Genomic DNA, 18,135 nt, shown 5'->3' with positions numbered 1-18,135 from the left:
CTTTCCTGACCTGTGAGTTTCCAGTGACCCGTGGATGGACGCTGCTCACAGAACTAACCAATAAGTACCTCTGACGTCATGCTACACTGTCTTTCTCTTTCCCGACCTGTGAGTTGAAACCATGATTATTAAGTGCTGGATTCTGGATGCTGGATCATAGGCATTGGAAAAAACGTGCTTTATGTTTGAGACTGGATTTCCCAAAGGTCCATCCTCCGTACTGTGTTCTAGGTCCAATAATTCTGATGGGTTTTATCTGCTAGTCAGTGAAACCATCATAATTCAAAAGTATCCCTTTGAGCTCATTGTGGACAGGATGAAGAGAGGACATTTAGAGAGAACAGACTCCTAAGTACTGAAATTTGGTACTTAGCTAGCAGTGAGGAAGGATGTCTTTTATATGAGAAACAGGAGAGCTGAATTATCTTCACGTCAGTTGAAAACAAGCGGCTTCCCTTCAAATAAAAAGTGACCAAAAGGAGTCGATGTAAAAAGCCTTTGGACATCCCTGGAGAAGCTATAGTTTGTGTTTTCTTTTAAATATTAGTCGTTAAAGGATATCAGGGTACTTTCTCTGGAGTGTTTCTCTATGTAAGGGCTGTGTACTATATCCACCATAATGACTGAGAGATTTCTGGGCTTCACAGATCTGCCAATTCATAATCTGTGGAAGGAAAGCCTGTGATTTGCTTCTTTGAAATCTCAGGCAAGGGACTTCCCTGGCGGTCCAGTGGTTAGGACTCCTGACTTCCATTCCAGGGGGCACAGGTTCGACCCCTGGTCGGGGAACTAAGATCCTGCAAGCTGTGCGGAGTGGTCCCCCCTGCGCCAAAAAAAAAATCTCAGTCAATTCTTGCATGTTCTGTAGTTCGAAAACTACGGTCCTAACGACATGCCTGGCAGCCATGTAGTCATTAAACCACCCTCACCGCCACCATTATAATCATCTTATCATAGCATCATATACTACACATCGTCAGCCAAGTGAGGATTGAGTGAAAGAGTTCACGTATAAAAGAGGGACAAATCGTACTTAACTTCACAGTTCTGCTATGCAACTTGACATGAGTTTTGAACATTTATTTTATTGAAGTATATTTGGTTTACAATGTAGTGTTAATTTCTGCCATACAGCAAAGTGATTCAGTTACATATATATATGTACGGAGGAGGGATGGGCTGGGAGTTTGGGACTCGCAGATGCAAACTATTATATAGAGAATGGATAAACAACAAGGTCCTACTGTAGAGCACAGGAAACTACATTCAGTATCCTGGGATAAACCATCATGGAAAAGAATATAAAACATTATATCTCTATGCGTATAACTGAGTCACTTTGCCGTATAGCAGAGACTGGCACAGCATTGGAAAGCAACTAGACTTCAATAAAAAAAATTTTTTTTAATTTAGAAAAAAAGAAGTCTCTTTTGGTAGTTGCATAAGTCATTCAAAGATTGTAACCTTATCTATTTAGATGTGTCATTCCCCACTATTTCATTCTCTCTTTATTGAGATATGTTCATATTGGATGGTCCGGCCAATAAATCAGGTATCACCAATGGAATTCTTTTCAGTTAATTCAGTGATGGTTAAAATCAGAATGTTTCATTGTAGTATTTTAAATTAGCTCAGAATATAACGTTAGGGCTGAAACTCCTTAAGTGCTGCTGTTGTTAATTATATATATTTTTCTTGTGTTATAGGGTAATCGCTGCATTCAAATCCCAGAATATTTTAGTTTGCTGTCATGTCCATTTTCCTATTCAGTTACCTCTAGGGATACTTTTTTTTTTTTTTTTTTTTTGCCCAGTATGCGGGCCTCTCACTGTTGTGGCCTCTCCCGTTGCGCAGCACAGGCTCCGGACGTGCAGGCCCAGCGGCCACGGCTCACGGGCCCAGCCGTTCCGTGGCATGTGGGATCTTCCCGGACCAGGGCACGAACCCGGGTCCCCTGCATCGGCAGGCGGACTCTCAACCACTGCGCCACCAGGGAAGCCCTAGGGAAACTTTTTATTTACAGTACTGTGTTTAAAAATGACATTCACTAAACACAAACCCCTAAACATTTTTGGTATTTTGATGTGGACCATTGTTTTTTAAAGTCTTTATTGAATTTGTTACAACATTGCTTCTGTTTTATGATTTGGTTTTTTGGCCGCGAGGCATGTGGGATCTAAGCTCCCCAACCAGGGATAGAACACGCACACCCTTCATTGATAAAGTCTTAACCACTGGACCACCAGGGAAGTCCGTAAACATTTTGAATCATATCTTTAAAGCATCAACCTGTGCGTTCTTTTTACTCTGTCTCAGTGGGAAGCAGTGGCTCTTGAGTTCGTCTCTTCTTCCACCCAGAACTTTCTGGGACACAGCTTCATCTTCCTTTGCTTTGTTAAGTCACGGGGTGCAGACTTGATTCGGTACATCCTTTGTTTACATTCTTGGTACCTTTGTGGCTCTGTAGGGTTTACCTCAGAATCCGTGGGCAACCTTGGGAATGAATTAGGAGAAAGACGGGTTTTGGTTATATCTTTATTTTCTTCAAATGCATATTTTATATGTAAATTTCATGTAACATTGATCATTCGTTGGTTAGGCTGTGAATAAACTGTGCAGGAAACATGCTGAACACAGAGTTTCAGTGTAACTCACATATCTTTGGGGAAGCAGTTGAACATAAATTCAAAGACTCACAGATCTGTGCCCGTAAAGATAGATTGAAATAGTTGAGGTTCGTAACTTGCCTTCCTAAATTCATACAGAGAACTTATATAATTATATCTTGAAACATACACAATGGAAAAGGAGCATAGTCTTCTCCTAGATCAATCTGGAAAGAAACCAAATTTATTCTAATCAAGTATGTCACTATCCATAGAGCTAATTAGGAGAGCCATCACTTCTCACCAGAGATACTAATCCACATTTAGATGCCATTTTTAATAGGTGGAATCCACAGCTTTTTTGGTGATTGTTATTTGTATTGAAAAACATTAGGGGAAAACTGAGGAATCTGAATGAAGTATAAAATTTAGTTAATAAAAATGTATCAATATTGATTGATTAATTATGATAAATGTTCAATACTAATATAAGATGTTAGTGATAGGGGAAACAGTGTAGAGTATGCCAGAATACTGTACTATCTTTGCAATAATTTTGTAAATCTAAAATTTTTCTAAAATTGAAAAAGTTATTAAATATGTATATTATTAAATTTTAAAATAATATTTTAAGGCAGTTAGCTTATATGTGTAAGCATGGTGTGGTTGACATTTATTATCACTTTAGCCTATCTATCATCATTGTTCCCTAGAATGGATGAGAAAAAGGGATCTTTACAGTATTTTGAATTAAAATAAACTATCCACATTGGGGGAAAAAAAAAAAAGAAAAAGAAAAACTGCGATTTCTGACCTAAGACTACCATTTTGATGTTTTCAAGACGAACAAAAAAGGGTTTTCCCCTTGTGTGTGAAATACCAAAGAATGCCTTGAATCCACCAAACTCAGAATACCAGATTTATAGCTGACGGTGAATATGCCAGAGATGCTACATAATCACTGCTTGAGAAATAAATGAATAAAGCTAAAAAAAAAATTACTTTCAGCAGTACAGAGGCTGCTGGTATTTATCTACAGATCAAAGAAATAATGCATAGTTCCAGAGTAAGGAATCAGACCAGACAGTGGACAGAAATAATTCAAGTGCTTTGCTTTCCTCATGACTCTACATAGAGACATCTTCCTCTGAGAGGGTTGACTGATGAAAAGTTTTTGTGTTTTTTTCAAAAAGGGCCAAATCACCTTGCAACATTTAACGTGCCAAAGTCTTTGGCAATTTGATTATTTCCGAGACTATCGTAATATTCAAATCTTCCAGCCTGAGTTTCTACAAAACATGTGAATATTTTTAATACACTCTTCAGTCTCTTTGATGGAAAAAGAGAAAATTTTCTATTTCTTTTGGAGAAACAACCATGAAGACCATTTACAAAATATGAAAGGTACATTCTTTGGCAACTGCTGGGAAGAACACCTAGCAATCTTCAGTGTGATCGTGATGACAGTTAATATTGACAAAGTGTGAAATAGGAATGCATCATGGCTCCTGGTAGCGTTGTTATCCGAAGAGAGGAATCCAAATGCCACAAAACAATGACAGCAGAAACAAGACATGAGCAGGTGGGAATTTGGAAAACCATTACATTTAGGATGGATAAACAACAAGGTCCTTCTGTAGAGCACAGGGAACTATATTCAATACCCTGTGATAAACCATAAGGAAAATAATTAGAAAAGAATGTATATGTGGGTATAACTGAGTCAGCTTTGCTGTACAGCAGAAATTAGCACAACACTGTAAATCAGCTGTACTTCAAGTAAAAAATAAAGAAGTTGTGGTATATCTATTACAATGGATATAAAAAAGCCGTAAAAAAGAATGAAATAATGCCATTTGCAGTAACATGGATGGACCTAGAGATGATCAGACTAAGTGAAGTAAGTCAGACAGAGAAAGACAAACATCATATGATATCACTTATATGTGGAATCTAAAAAAAAATGACACAAATGAACTTATTTACAAAACAGAAATAGACCCACTGAGGGGACTTCCCTGGTGGCGCAGTGGTTGGGAGTCCGCCTGCCAGTGCAGGGGACATGGGTTCGAGCCCTGGTTCCGGGGGGATCCCACGTGCCACGGAGCAACTGGGCCCGTGAGCCACAACTACTGAAGCCTGTGCTCTGGAGCTTGTGCTCTGCAACAGGGGAGGCCACCGCAATGAGAAGCGTGCACACCGCGGCGAGGAGGGGCCCCTGCTCGCCACGACTGGAGAGGGCCTGCGCACAGCAACGAAGACCCAACGCAGCCCAAGATAAATATATTAATTAATTAAAAGAAAAGAAGAAATAGACCCACTGACATAGAAAACAAACTTATGGTTACCAAAGGTGAGGGGTAAATTAGGAGTTTGGGATTAACGGCTACAAACTAATACATATATAAAATAGATAAATAACAAGGACCTCTACTGTATAGCACAGGGAACTCTACTCAATATTTTGTAATAACCTATAAAGGAAGAGAATCTGAAAAAGAATATATATATATATATATATATTGGGTTGGCCAAGAAGTTCATTCGAGTTTTTCCATAAGATGCTATGGAAAAACCTGAATGAAGTATTTGGCCAACCCAATTTTTTTTTGTATATACACATAAATATTGAATCACTGAATCACTTTGCTGTACACCTGAAACTAACACAACATTGTAAATCAACTCTACTCCAATTTTTAAAAAGTGGGACAATAAAATCTTATGTACATAAATTAATATTCTCTAATAATAGGGAATTATTTTAATGAAGAATGAATTATCTCAGTCACTAGTAATCTAGAAGCAGAAATTAATATCTGTTAATAGCCAACTTAATATCAAATGATTGCGCTTTAATAGAACAATGCAACGATTTTAACTGCCGTATAAGCCACTCAGTTCTTCGAGGTTTTCTCTAATAGACGGAGCTAGGCTATTCATAAAGAAAGTGATTTCACTGAACACTTTATTCTCTTGATGTTCTAACTATTGCTTTGGCAATCTTCATAAGCCATAATAGGGTAGTGTAACTGCCTTAAAAGTGCCTCGATATCATATTTCATAGGAATGCCCTTCAAAATGGTCCCATTACGATGGTCTGTATCCTTTGTGTTTTATGTGTGTGATGGTTAAACCCCTGTGATTTTAAGATCTCTGCGTCCGGCAGGAATGCAGAAAAGGGAGCACGCTCTATTTCCAAAGTTTTCTTTGTGGCTTTCTTTTTAATTTTTTTCTTAAAGCTTAATTTCTTTATTATTTATCACCCTAGCCATTTTTAAGTGTACAGTTCGTTGTGTTAAGTATAGTCACATTGTTCAACACATCTCTGGGACTTTCTCATCTTGCAACACTGAACCTCTGTAGCCATTCAATACCAACTTCCCAGGCTCCATCCTCCCAGCCCTTGGTGTACACTTTTCTACTTTCTGTGTCTGTGATTTTAACTATTTAGGTACTTCATACAAGCGGAGTCCTACAGTGTGTGTCCTTTTGTCCCTGGCTTATTTTGTTCAGCATGACGTCCTCGAAGTTCATTCTTGTTTTAGCAGCTGACAGGGTTTCCTTCCTTTTTAAGGCCACATAATTTCTTGGATAGGACACCAAAACCAAAGGCAACAAAAGGAAAAATAGACAGGTGGGACTACAACAGAACATTAGCACATCACAAGAAACAATCAAGAATGAAAAGGCCACCTGTGAAATGGGAGAATCATTGCAAATCGTATATCTGATAAGGGGTGATAATTAAGAATATATTTTTAAAAAATATTTTTAAAATTTAAAAAAAATAAAATTTTAAAAAATTTAAAAAAGAATATATAAGGAACTTCTACATCTCAACAACAGTAAAATAAATTGATTAAAAACGTGCAGAAGGGCTTAAATAGACATTTCACCCCAAAAGACAGTGACCAATAAGCATGAGAAAAGATGCTTACTATTACTAATGATTAGAGAAATGTACATCTCTAATGAGATATCACACAATGAGATATCACCTGACACCGATCAGGATGCCTACTATAAACACAACATAATCAAAAACAAAAGAAGCAGAAAATAGGAAATGTTGGCAAGGGTGCAAAACTGGAATACTTGTGCACTGTTGGTGGGAATGTAAAATGGTGCAGTTGCTATGGAAAACTGTATGGAATTTCCTCGAAAAATTAAAAATTGTGTTATCATATGACTCAGCAATCCCACTTACGGGTATATATGCAAAAGAATTCAAGCAAGATCTTGAAGATGTATTTGCACACCTGTGTCCATTGCACCATTATTTACAATATCCAAGAGCTGGAAGCAACCCCAAAGGTGAATGGATAAAGAAAAGGTGTTATGTCAAAGCTTAATTTCTTCATAGGTTTCTTTTCGAGGTTTAGGCCCAGCTGTTTAAGTAAAGTGAATATTTTAAAAGCTGGGTGCAGAGTTTTGAACAATGACCAGACCTCTGAGGCTGACATAATTTTTGTAGAGTAAAAGGCAGGAACGAAAAACTGGCCCAGGCAGTGCAGAGAAAATTCAAGTGAAACCTCCAGTCTGAAAGTAAGTTAAAGAAATTAGCAAGGTAAAAAGAAAATTTATCATATACAACAATAGTTTGATAGCGACTTTCCTCTTAACTTCCTGCGTCCACAGACTGATTCATTCAGAGAAAACTTGGTCGTAGACTTTTTTATTGAAGGAGAGTTGATTTACAATGTGTTAATTTCTGCTGTACATAAAGTGACTCAGTTTTATTTATATATATAGACACACACATTCCTTTTTACTATTCTTGTCCATTATGTTTTATCACAGGGTATTGAATATAGTTCTCTGTGCTCTACAGTAGGATCTTGTTGTTCATGCATCCTATATATAAAAGCAAAAGTTTTACTTGAGAGATACTGGTGATTACCTACCTATATAATATTTATACCTATATCTTTCTTTTATATTAATCATCACAATCTACATCTATATTTTCTAAAGTGAAAATTAAATATTTCTTGTGAAAACAGTTTATCTCAATTTAATAGTTATCTACGCATATTTATATTTTCAATGAGTTAGTCTTTTTTTTTTTTCAAAATAGGTTACATTGCTAATCTGTAGTGTGTGCATGTGTGTGCGAGGGAATGAAATGACATGGGTCTATGTGAAAATATTTTGAAACCTGTAAATCCATAAAGCACCCTGAATCCTCTTCGATGAAGAACGTGAGGCTCACATATGTCTGGTAAGTGTCTCATGAAAGTGGTGAATAAGACCCAGGTCGTCTTTCAAGGTGCAATTTCAGTCCGTTTCTAAGTAATCACGAGAAAGTTGTTCTCGGCACGTCCTTTTGGTGTTGTGTTTGTATCCCGTTAGTGTATCCGGCGGGTACAACATACGGTGCTTCGTGTCGTAACAGTGGTTAATGGTGCAGTAATCACCGTGGACCCATGATGTCCAGGTATAGATAATAAACGCGTGCATTTCAGTGTATGAACGGCAGCAGTTCACCAGGTGTCCAGCTGCGTGGGTTCCTCTTGGGAATACAGAACCCCCCATTTTAACGACTGTCATAAACTCTTACCATCGCTTCATAACCATTATTAAAATGGTCATGAGTACCGAATTTAATAACAGTTTGATTAGGTAAAATATTAGCCTAGAAGAAGCATTTGCTTTCCATGATGCAAATAAGCTCTATAATGCTCTGAATATCCATTGCTAATTATTTTAAGTCATCTAATCAATATGAAACTTTGAACTGCTTATTTTCAATTAGAAGTAACACAAATTTACCACAGTAACAGAACTAATTTCAAAATATAGTATCTAATCCAATAATGGTTACATGCAGTATCAAATTTAATATAAGTTGACAGAGAAAAGGGTTAAGATACCATTTTCTTAGCATTGCACTGTGTACATCTAATGTCCCCCAATTCTGGAGGACTACCTAATTTATAGTTAATGCCATTTAACATATTCCACCGAGTAAATTAGGCTCTAAGGGAGCTGTGTAAATTAGGTTTTAAAGGATAAACAGAATGGGACGATTCCGGCAGAAAACAGCTGTCCTGCATCTGTCCACATGTCATAACCGTACTCACGTATGCGATCAGTATGGACTCAATTCCTAGAGTTAAAGGAAATCGTAATACTTCACTCCAGCAGTTTAATATGCTTGCATGATTTATTATGCTTTATTAACCAAAAGGAGAGTATACTATTGTAGGCGAAGGTGTTGTTATTTCAGAATTGAGAAAACTCAGGTCTCCACGCATGAGGAGCATATTCATGGATGGAGGAAAAAGCGCTAGTTTCTGAGAAGAAACAGAAAGGAGTAATTTGGGGGAAGCAGCATCATTTGCTCACTAAGAAGTTTATCCCGTCGTAGGTAAAGGACAGGAACAGCATAGTATAGGAAAAGCAAAGAGCCCGAGACATTCATCCTTGATCTCATGCTGCCCCCGTGACCACGAGCAAGCAGTTCACATCTTCAGTCTCTAGTTTGCTTGGCTCTTGTTGAGGTTGGGATGTGTTCTAACAATCCCCTTTTGGCCCTAAAACCGTACACTGCTATCATCGCTTCCAAGTAAAGTTATACATGGACATAAACCCTTACGTTCTATTATATAGGTAGAATATCCCAGCATTAATGGAAATGCTGACTATTCTAGGGCATCCATGACAAAAATTCCTATTCTGCTTATGTTCTAATTCTACCTGTGTCTACCTTTTCGTTTTTGGTGTATTCATTGGATAGAGACAAACCATGACATAATTCTGTTTTTCAATAGCTCATGACAGATCAAACAAGGTCCAAAGGGCTGTACGATAATTAGGGCATAACAACACCTTTAACTACTTCCTAAATTCTGAACACATAGATTATTTTGTCAGACGACAGCCCTGAATCTTAAATAGAAGAACATTGGGGTGCCAGTGTTACCGAACCATACTTGGATCCACTCGGGTCCTGAGGTGCAGTAAAGCCAATCTACTGACCCCAGGAAGTGGCGAAAGAAAGTACAGCGTTTATTGCAGGTGCCAAGCAAGGAGAATGGGGAGCTCATGCTCAAAGGACTTGAGCTCCCCGATGGCTTTCAGGGAAGGGTTTTTTTTTTTTCCACATCTTTATTGGGGTATAATTGCTTTACAATGGTGTGTTAGTTTCTGCTTTATAACAAAGTGAATCAGCTATACATCTACATATATTCCCATATCTCTTCCCTCTTGCGTCTCCCTCCCCCCCCACCCTCCCTATCCCACCCCTCCAGGCGGTCACAAAGCACCGAGCCGATATTCAAGGAAGGGTTTTTAAAGACAGTGCTGGGGAGAGGGTCCTAGGATACCTGATCAGCTCCTGGACCTTCTTCTGATTGGCTGGTGCTGAGGTAACAGGGTGGTGTTTCGGGGAATCTCAATTATCAGCCATCTGGTTCCAACCAGCCTGGGGTCTAGTGCTTGTGGTTAGCATGTGGTCACCATCCTCCACCCGGGCGGGGGTCTTGGTTTCTGCAGAACAACTCAGAGATATGGGTCAGATTGTTATCTCTGTCCTTTCAGGAGGAACTAGGAGAGCTGTGACTATAATTCTAAGCCTTAACTACTTGAGTGTGCTCTTTGGAACACGGGGAAGGTCTAGGACACGAAAGCCTTTTTCTACAAACCAGAAACTGGGGACATAGAGGAGATAGTGTACCCGGGAGATTCCCCAAAGAGTCCTGCTCATTTTCCGTCCCCTCTTTTGTTTGATAGTCCTCACACCTTAGGGGAAATGGATGGGACAAGAAAGGCAATAAGGTTTTGGATGAAGAGTTAATCTTAAACTCGGCAGGGGAACTCAGTACTGGGGGACTTGGTTTTGCCGGGAGTCATAACCTCATAGTTCTTGATTGACATTACCAAGGGGAAATGAAAGTTTAAGAATGGGAATTTTAGGACAGGAATGGAAGAAACGTGAGGAGAAAGAGGTTATGTAAAAGCAGTAATGATGCCAAAACGTCAGCCTCTGTGCACACTGGTGCCGAATCAAATCTCAGAGACGGTTGTGGGTGAAGTTGAAAAGAATAGCTTTATTGGTTTTCCAGGCAAAGGGGGACACAGTGGATTCGTGCCCTCAAAACTGTGTGTCCCGGGCTTCCCTAGTGGCGCAGTGGTTGAGAGTCCGCCTGCCGATGCAGGGGACGTGGGTTCATGACCCGGTCCGGGAAGATCCCACATGCCGCGGAGCGGCTGGGCCCGTGAGCCATGGCTGCTGAGCTTGTGCGTCCGGAGCCTGTGGTCCCCAACGGGAGAGGCCACAACAGTGAGAGGCCTGCATAACGCCAAAAAAAAAAACTAAAAAACTGTGTGTCCCAACCTGGAGGTGGGGGGCTAGTGAGGAGTTTTGTAGCAATGGTTCAAGGGTGGGGTTGCTGATAAGGATCAGGGTGTGTGCAGGGCCTGCACCCCTTTAATCTGGTTTCAGGTAATCTCTCTGTGTCTTATTTTTAAAAAATATTTGGCTGCACCAGGACTTAGTTTCGGCGCATGGGATCTTTGTTGCGGCACGCAGGATCTTCAGTTGCGGCATGCAGGATCTTTAGTTGCGGCCTGCGGAATTTTTAGTAACAGCATGTGGGATCTACTTCCCTGACCAGGAGTCGAACCCGGGCCCCGTGCATTGGGAACATGGAGTCTTAGCCACTGGATCACCAGGGAAATCCCTCAGTTAATCTCTTGAACTTTTCTGGTCCCTTTAATCTGGCCTCAGGGGGTCTTCTCTGGAATGAAGAATGATGACAGCTTCCATTTGTTTGGGGGGTTTTAGTGCTGTAAAGAGCTCAAAGATGTTGTCATGTGTATCCTTGAGGGGGAGCCAGGACCTGCCCCAAGGCTGCACTGTTGTTTCTTCACGGCTCCTCCCTTGTCTCTGCATCCCATCCTTCCCTGATTGGCAACTGTTTGCATCTTCCCTTTGGGAGTCAGGGAGGGTTCAGGAGGCTCGAGTCTGTTCCCTACAAACAAGAAATGGGGGACAGAAAGGCTTCCATGCCCAGGAACCCCACAGGGTCCTGCTCAGTTTCAGTAACCCAGAGCAGTGGTGACCAGAGATAACATTCTGTTACGGAGTCTGCTGCCCTGAGATCAGGAAGCCATCATGCTAAATCAGTGGAATCTGTCTAAGATAAACTTGCAGGAAGCATACACATTTAATGCTCATTTTCTAGAAATTGAGTACCTACATCGCAAATCATGGAGCCCTCGTCTTTATTTCTCTTGCCCTTCACTTTTGATCTACTAGCAAATCCCGTTGGCTCTGTGGTCATCAGATGTCTCAAGTCTGATTCTCACTGTCTCCATTTCAGCCGTGCTCTCTCAGTGATGCCCCTAGATGGGTCTCCCTGTTTCTGCTTGTGTGTTACAGACTCCACTGTGCCCCCCTCAAGTGCATACGTTGAAGCCCTAACCCCCAAAGAGACTGTATTTGGAGATGGGGCTTTTAGGGAAGTAATGATGGTGAAATGAGGTCATAACGGCAGAGCCTTGATCCCATAGAACTCCTGTCCTTACAAGAGGAGGGGGGCACACCAGAGTGCTGTCTCTGTCTCTCCCTCCCTCCCTCTCTCCCTCCCTCCCTCCCTCTCTCCCTCCCTCTCCCCCCTCTCTCTCTCCCCCCTCCCTCTCCCCCTCTCCCTCCCCCTCTCCCTCTCTCTCTCCTCCATGGGAGGACACAGCAAGAAGACAGCCGTCTATGAGCCAGGAAGAGAAATCTCACCAGCAGCCAACCCTGCTGGCTCTTGAATCCTAGGCTTCCAGGCTCCAGGACCGTGAGAAAATACATTTCTGTGTTGAAGCCGCCCATCTGTGGTCCTCTATGACGACAGTCCTAGCAGATAACACAGTGTCCCTCTTTGTCCACTGCTCTCATAAAAGCCAGAGTATCTTATATAAATGAAAATAGGTCGGGCTTCCCTGGTGGCGCAGTGGTTGAGAGTCCGCCTGCCGATGCAGGGGACACGGGTTCGTGCCCCGGTCCGGGAAGATCCCACATGCCGTGGAGCGGCTGGGCCCGTGAGCCATGGGCCGCTGAGCCTGTGCGTCGGGAGGCTGTGCTCGGCAACGGGAGAGGCCACAACAGTGAGAGGCCCGCGTACCGCAAAACAAAACAAACAAACGAAAACAGGTCATTTGTGCATGTTCTGTTATATAGGTAGAATATCGCAGGATAAAATATTGCAGGTCGAATATAATCTAAGTCTTCAGCGCAGCCTCCAAGGTTTTATATGACCCGCTTCCCAATCTTCTCTCCAGCTTTACCTTCTACGCGTCTTCTGTGTTCACAGAAGCATCCTCCTGTCACCGGAGTTCTTCCACATTTGCCCCAGAGTCCCACGGCCCTTTCAGTCGCTTGATCACACACACAGTGGTGCCAGAACAGGTCTAATGGACTTTCCTGAGCACATCAGCGGAATTCTTATCTGTATTTTTCTGTCTTTATCACTCAGCTGTTTGCAGCACGGACGTGCGTACTGGGTGTTTCCTCAATCCTTACTTTAGTTCAAGATTTCAAGCAAGAAGTGACCATCACACTGGCAGGCTTCTAGGTGCTGGGACACGGCAGTGATCAAGACAGACAAAAGCATCAACTCAAAGAGCTTATGAGGTAAAAGTAACGCTTAGAGTATCAGAAAGGTAACAAGCAGAATGGAGAAGAATAAATCCGCAACGAGGATGGGAGGGAGACTACAGATGGCCATGAACGTGGTCAGAATCAGTCTGCCTGTGAAGGTGACTTTTGGCAAATCTGGAGGAGGTAAGAGGGGAAGCCATGGGGATGTTTAGGGGGAAAATTCCAGGAGGAGGGGACCACAAGGGTGTAGACCCTGAGGATGAACATACATGGTTAACTGGAAGAGCAGGAAGGACACTGGAATGGAGTGAGCCAGGGAGAGAGGGTGGGGCGGGGGGAGGAAGAGACCAGCCAGTGCACTGTCTATAGGTCAGGGAAGAATGGTGGGGTGTTTTGTTTCTTTTCCAGTATAGTTTATTACAGTATATCGAGTAGAGTTTGCTGTACAGTAGGACCTCCTTGTGTGTGTATCCTATATAAACTAGTTTGCATCTGCTAATCCCACACTCCCAATTCTTCCCTCCCTCACCCCACTCCCTCTAGGCTGATCTCTATGTCTGTGAGTCTGTTTCTGTTTTGTACATAAGTTCATTTGTATTTTTTTATTTTTGATTCCACATATAAGCGATATCATATGGTATTTGTCTTTCTCTGTCTTACTTCACTCAGTATGATCATCTCTAGGTCCACCCATGTTGCTGCCAATGGCATGATTTCATTCTTTTTCATGGCTGAGTCATATTCCACTGTGTGTGTATAGGTAGCACATCTTCTTTATCTGTTCCTCTGTGGATGGGCACTTAGGTTGCTTCCACGTCTCAGCTGTTGTAAACAGTCTGTAACGGGGTCTCCAGAAGGACTCCCTGGGAACATGGCATGGGGTAAAAGTCAAGTCAGCTCTCAGCCAGGCACAACCACACAGCTGGGGGCACTCGGGTGAGTCCACGATTTAAAACTAAAGCTGTGGAAGGTAGTTTTCAGGGCGGTGGGAGGGTCCTCTGTGGGTCCGGCTGTGCCACCCTGTCTATCTGGGACTCAGGGGATTCTGTTGGGATGTCTGTCCTCACCTGTGGTTCAGTTGTACAGGTTTCCTTTTAGAAACTGTGCCTGCAGATTCCAGATGTGGTGACGGGCATGCTGCTTCTCAGGCAGCTGTGGAATGCGGACACTGCTGGTATCCCCCTCGGTCTGCCCCCCTGCCCTTCCCACAGGGCTGCCCCGCTTGTCACGACCATCAGCTGTACCTCAGTGGCCGTGCTGAGCGTCACGGCTGGTGGGCAGGACTCTGGTTTACATTGCCCACCACCTGCCTCTGCTGGACGCCTGCCCGGATGGTGGGAACACATTGCTAGTGGTGCAGTTCCATACTTTAATGCTTTCTTTCTTTTTTTCGTTTTATCTAGGGGTCTTTTCCATAGGCAACGAGGCCGAAACAGACGATGAAAGATGAGGGGTGTGTTTTTACCGATTTTTCGTGTACAGCAGTGTCATCGGGAGCAGGGCCACAGGTAGGATGACAAAGCATCCCACCCCCAGATACTGTCTCAAAAGAAAGCGTGAATGCAGACAAAATCCTCAAGGAGAGTTGTTCATTTGGACAGTGCCTTAAACGCACACTTTTTTTTTTACATGAAAATTACAATTAAAAATATATATATTTTAGGGGCTTCCCTGGTGGCGCAGTGGTTGAGAGTCCGCCTGCCAATGCAGGGGACATGGGTTCGTGCCCCGGTCCGGGAAGATCCCACATGCCGCGGAGTGGCTGGGCCCGTGAGCCATGGCCGCTGAGCCTGCGCGTCCGGAGCCTGTGCTCTGCAACAGGAGAGGCGGCAACAGTGCATACCGCAAAAAAAAAAAAAAAAAAAAAAAAAAATATATATATATATACACATATATTTTATACTGTAGTATAGTTGATTTATAGTGTTGTTATCTTCAGGTGTACAGCAAAGTGATTCAGTTATACCTATTCATGTATCCCTTTTTTTTTTTTGTAAGATTTAATTTTATTTATTTTTGGCTGTGTTGGGTCCTTGTTGCTACGCACGGGCTTTCTCTAGTTGCCGCGAGCGGGGCTACTCTTCACTGCAGTGTATGGGCTCTAGGTGCATGGGCTTCAATAGTGGCAGCACGTGGGCTCAGTAGCTGTGGCTCGCAGGCTCTAGAGCGCAGGCTCAGTAGTTGTGGCACATGGGCTTCGGTAGTTGTGGCTCATGGGCTCTACAGCAGAGGCTCAGTAGTTGTGGCGCATGGGCTTAGTTGCTCCGCGGCATGTGGGATCTTCCTGGACCAGGGCTCGAACCCGTGTCCCCTGCATTGGCAGGCAGATTCTTATCCACTGCGCCACCAAGGAAGTAAGTCCCTCATGTATCTATCCTTTTTCAAATTCTTTTCCCATATAGGTTGTTACAGAGTGCTGAGTATACTTCCCTGTGCTCTACAGTAGGACCTTGTTGTTTAAGTACAGTACTGTGTATATGTCAATCCAAACTCCTAATTTATCCCTCCCTTCCCCCTTTAGCCATAAGTGTGTTTTCTATGTCTGTGAGTCTATTTCTGTTTTGTACATAGATTCACTTGTATCATATTTTAGATGCCACATGTAAGTGATACCATATGGTATTTGTCTTTCTCTGACTGACTTCACTCAGTATGATCATCTCTAAGTCCATCCATGTTGCTGCAAATGGCATTATTCTTTTTCACGGCTGAGTAATATTCCATTGTATATATGAACCACGTCTTCTTTATTGATTCCTCTCTTGGTGGATGTTTAGGTTGCTTCTGTGTCTTGGCTGTCGTAAACAGCAACAGCAGAGATTTTTTATGTAAAAAATGAAAGAATTGCTTGTGCGTATCTTCACCCATCTGACTCGCTGGACTTAGTGCTGCTCATGCAGGAAAGGAATGAAAACGATGAGGCTCCTTTTGTTTTCTATTCAAGTTTACTGAGACGTAATTGTTTTCAGTAAAAGCAGCCCTTTCAGGTGGACAGGTGGGTGAGTTTTGAGCCCTGTGCACGGTTGTGGAATCAGCACCCCCAGTGAGTTGTGTACATTTCCATGCTCTCTTGTCATTTTGTTGCTGACATGGTTCCTCCACGGCCAGCCCCTGGCAACCATTATTCTGCTTCCTGCTTTAATAGCCCTCTTTCTGAAAAACAAATTTTCCTTTTTCATTAGATTTTCCTATTTTTCCACACTGGGGAAAAGGAGAACAATTTATGCAGGAAATTGGAGTTCCCTGAAGATCTGGGTAACCCCATGGAAGTGTATCCCACTTGTGTTGGGGTGAGACCCATTTCCTCACCCACAGAAATCAGTTCCCAACGTCTGGATTTCAGGTAGCTTAGCAGCTGTGATGTTTGATGGGGAAGGGAACGTCGTTAGCGACAGGCCAAGTTCAGGAAGGAAGAGGTTTATAGTTATTATGAAATAGTGGCTCTATTCGCTGTGCTGTACAATGTATCCTTATAGCTTATTTTTTACCTAGTACTTTGTACCTCTTACTCTGCTCCCCCTATAATGCCCCCCTCCCCCTCCCCACTAGGAACCACTCGTTTGTTCTCTAGATCTGGGAGTCTTCTTCTCTTTTGTTATATATTCACTACTTGATTGTATCTTTTAGATTCCACCTGTCAGTGTTTGTCTTTCTTCATCTGACTTACTTCACTTTGGAGGGAGCTACAGGTTTTCCGCTTCCATAACGGTGAGAGATTGCAGAACCCACTGGCCCCATCACGCTGACCAGGGAGAGAATGCCAGGGTCAGACCTCAGGGACCATCTTCATGCAGGGTCAGGGGAGGGCGGGGGTCCAGAGGCAGGAGACAGGAAGGAGCAGCTGAGAGTTGGTTTTTTTTTTGCGGTACGTGGGCCTCACTGCTGCAGCCTGACCCGTTGTGGAGCACAGGCTCTGGACGTGCAGGCTCAGTGGCCATGTCTCACGGGCCCAGCTGCTCTGTGGCATGTGGGATCTTCCTGGACCGGGGCATGAACCCACGTCTCCTGCACCGGCAGGCGGACTCTCAGCCACCGCACCACCAGGGAAGCCCGGCTGACAGGCGAGTGAAGAGGTTACTGTGCATATGGAAATCCAGGGCGAGGCTGGTGGTTGAAGGAGAAAGGAGCTCGGCTGTTGCAGAGGCTGGCATGGAGCAGCACAGGTGGGACTTGGGTGATGTCCTGCCTGGTGAGGTGACGGAGGGGAACCGGGTGGCAGCGTGACACCCGGCGGGGGGGGGGGTTCTTTGCCCAGAGTGGGGGCCACAGTGGGCAGCCTCGGGGACATGGAGGTGGGGACTACACTTCCCCTGGGAAGGGAGTCAGTGCATCCAGGTGCAACGGAAAGTTTAAAGACAATGGAAACAAGCCAACAGGATGTCCATTAAATTGTGTATAATATATATTATAGTTATTATACTGCTCTATTATGTATATTATATATAACATACATATCATAATATAGATTATGTACAATGAACACAATACACAATATAGATTAAGGTATATTGTAGTATAGTAATATATACTAGTATACACTATATACTAGTATTAATATATACTGTTATATAGTAGTATATATATTACCATGTATACTAGTATTAATATATACTATATGTTATATAGTAGTATATATATTACCATGTACTAGTATATACTAATTTTTGTATATGATATACATGTATCATATCTAGTATTTAAGGTTATACCATCTAATTTTTGGTACATTAAATTGTATATTATATATAGTATATTTCATATACATGTTAGATTTCACATTATATTATGATTTTACATTATATACTGTATGTTACATATTGTATACAATTACATGTCAGTGTATATTATATATTCTGTTGTATAATATATATGTCTATACATTATATTCATATATACACATATTAATATATACCAATATATAATATATATAATACA

The 18,135-nt window shown here is 42.3% G+C and overlaps 3 long non-coding RNA genes across 3 annotated transcripts in view; 1 reads left to right on the top strand and 2 right to left on the bottom strand.

Annotated features, from left to right (window-relative positions):
- LOC114905646 overlaps positions 1 to 1,148 on the bottom strand; it is a 2,955-nt gene extending 1,807 nt beyond the window's left edge. The window contains exon 1 of the long non-coding RNA XR_003796309.1: positions 11 to 1,148. This is a non-coding gene — a long non-coding RNA (uncharacterized LOC114905646). The remainder of the gene's footprint in view (positions 1 to 10) is intronic.
- Positions 1,149 to 1,489: 341 nt separating this feature from the next.
- Positions 1,490 to 18,135, bottom strand: part of LOC114905983 — a 141,882-nt gene continuing 125,236 nt past the window's right edge. Inside the window, exons 7-8 of the long non-coding RNA XR_003796346.1 lie at positions 9,938 to 10,100; positions 1,490 to 2,493 (exon numbers count right to left, since the gene is read on the bottom strand). This is a non-coding gene — a long non-coding RNA (uncharacterized LOC114905983). The remainder of the gene's footprint in view (positions 2,494 to 9,937; positions 10,101 to 18,135) is intronic.
- Positions 13,868 to 17,635, top strand: LOC114905985. Its single transcript, XR_003796349.1, has 3 exons — positions 13,868 to 14,708; positions 16,828 to 16,908; positions 17,218 to 17,635. It is a non-coding gene; the product is annotated as an uncharacterized LOC114905985 (long non-coding RNA).

This window comes from Monodon monoceros, unplaced genomic scaffold (assembly GCF_005190385.1).
Source record: "Monodon monoceros isolate NGI ecotype Baffin Bay Population unplaced genomic scaffold, NGI_Narwhal_1 Super_Scaffold_22, whole genome shotgun sequence".
In the NCBI taxonomy this organism is placed as follows: Eukaryota; Metazoa; Chordata; class Mammalia; order Artiodactyla; family Monodontidae; genus Monodon; species Monodon monoceros.
This window is presented reverse-complemented; position numbering and strand designations above follow the sequence as displayed.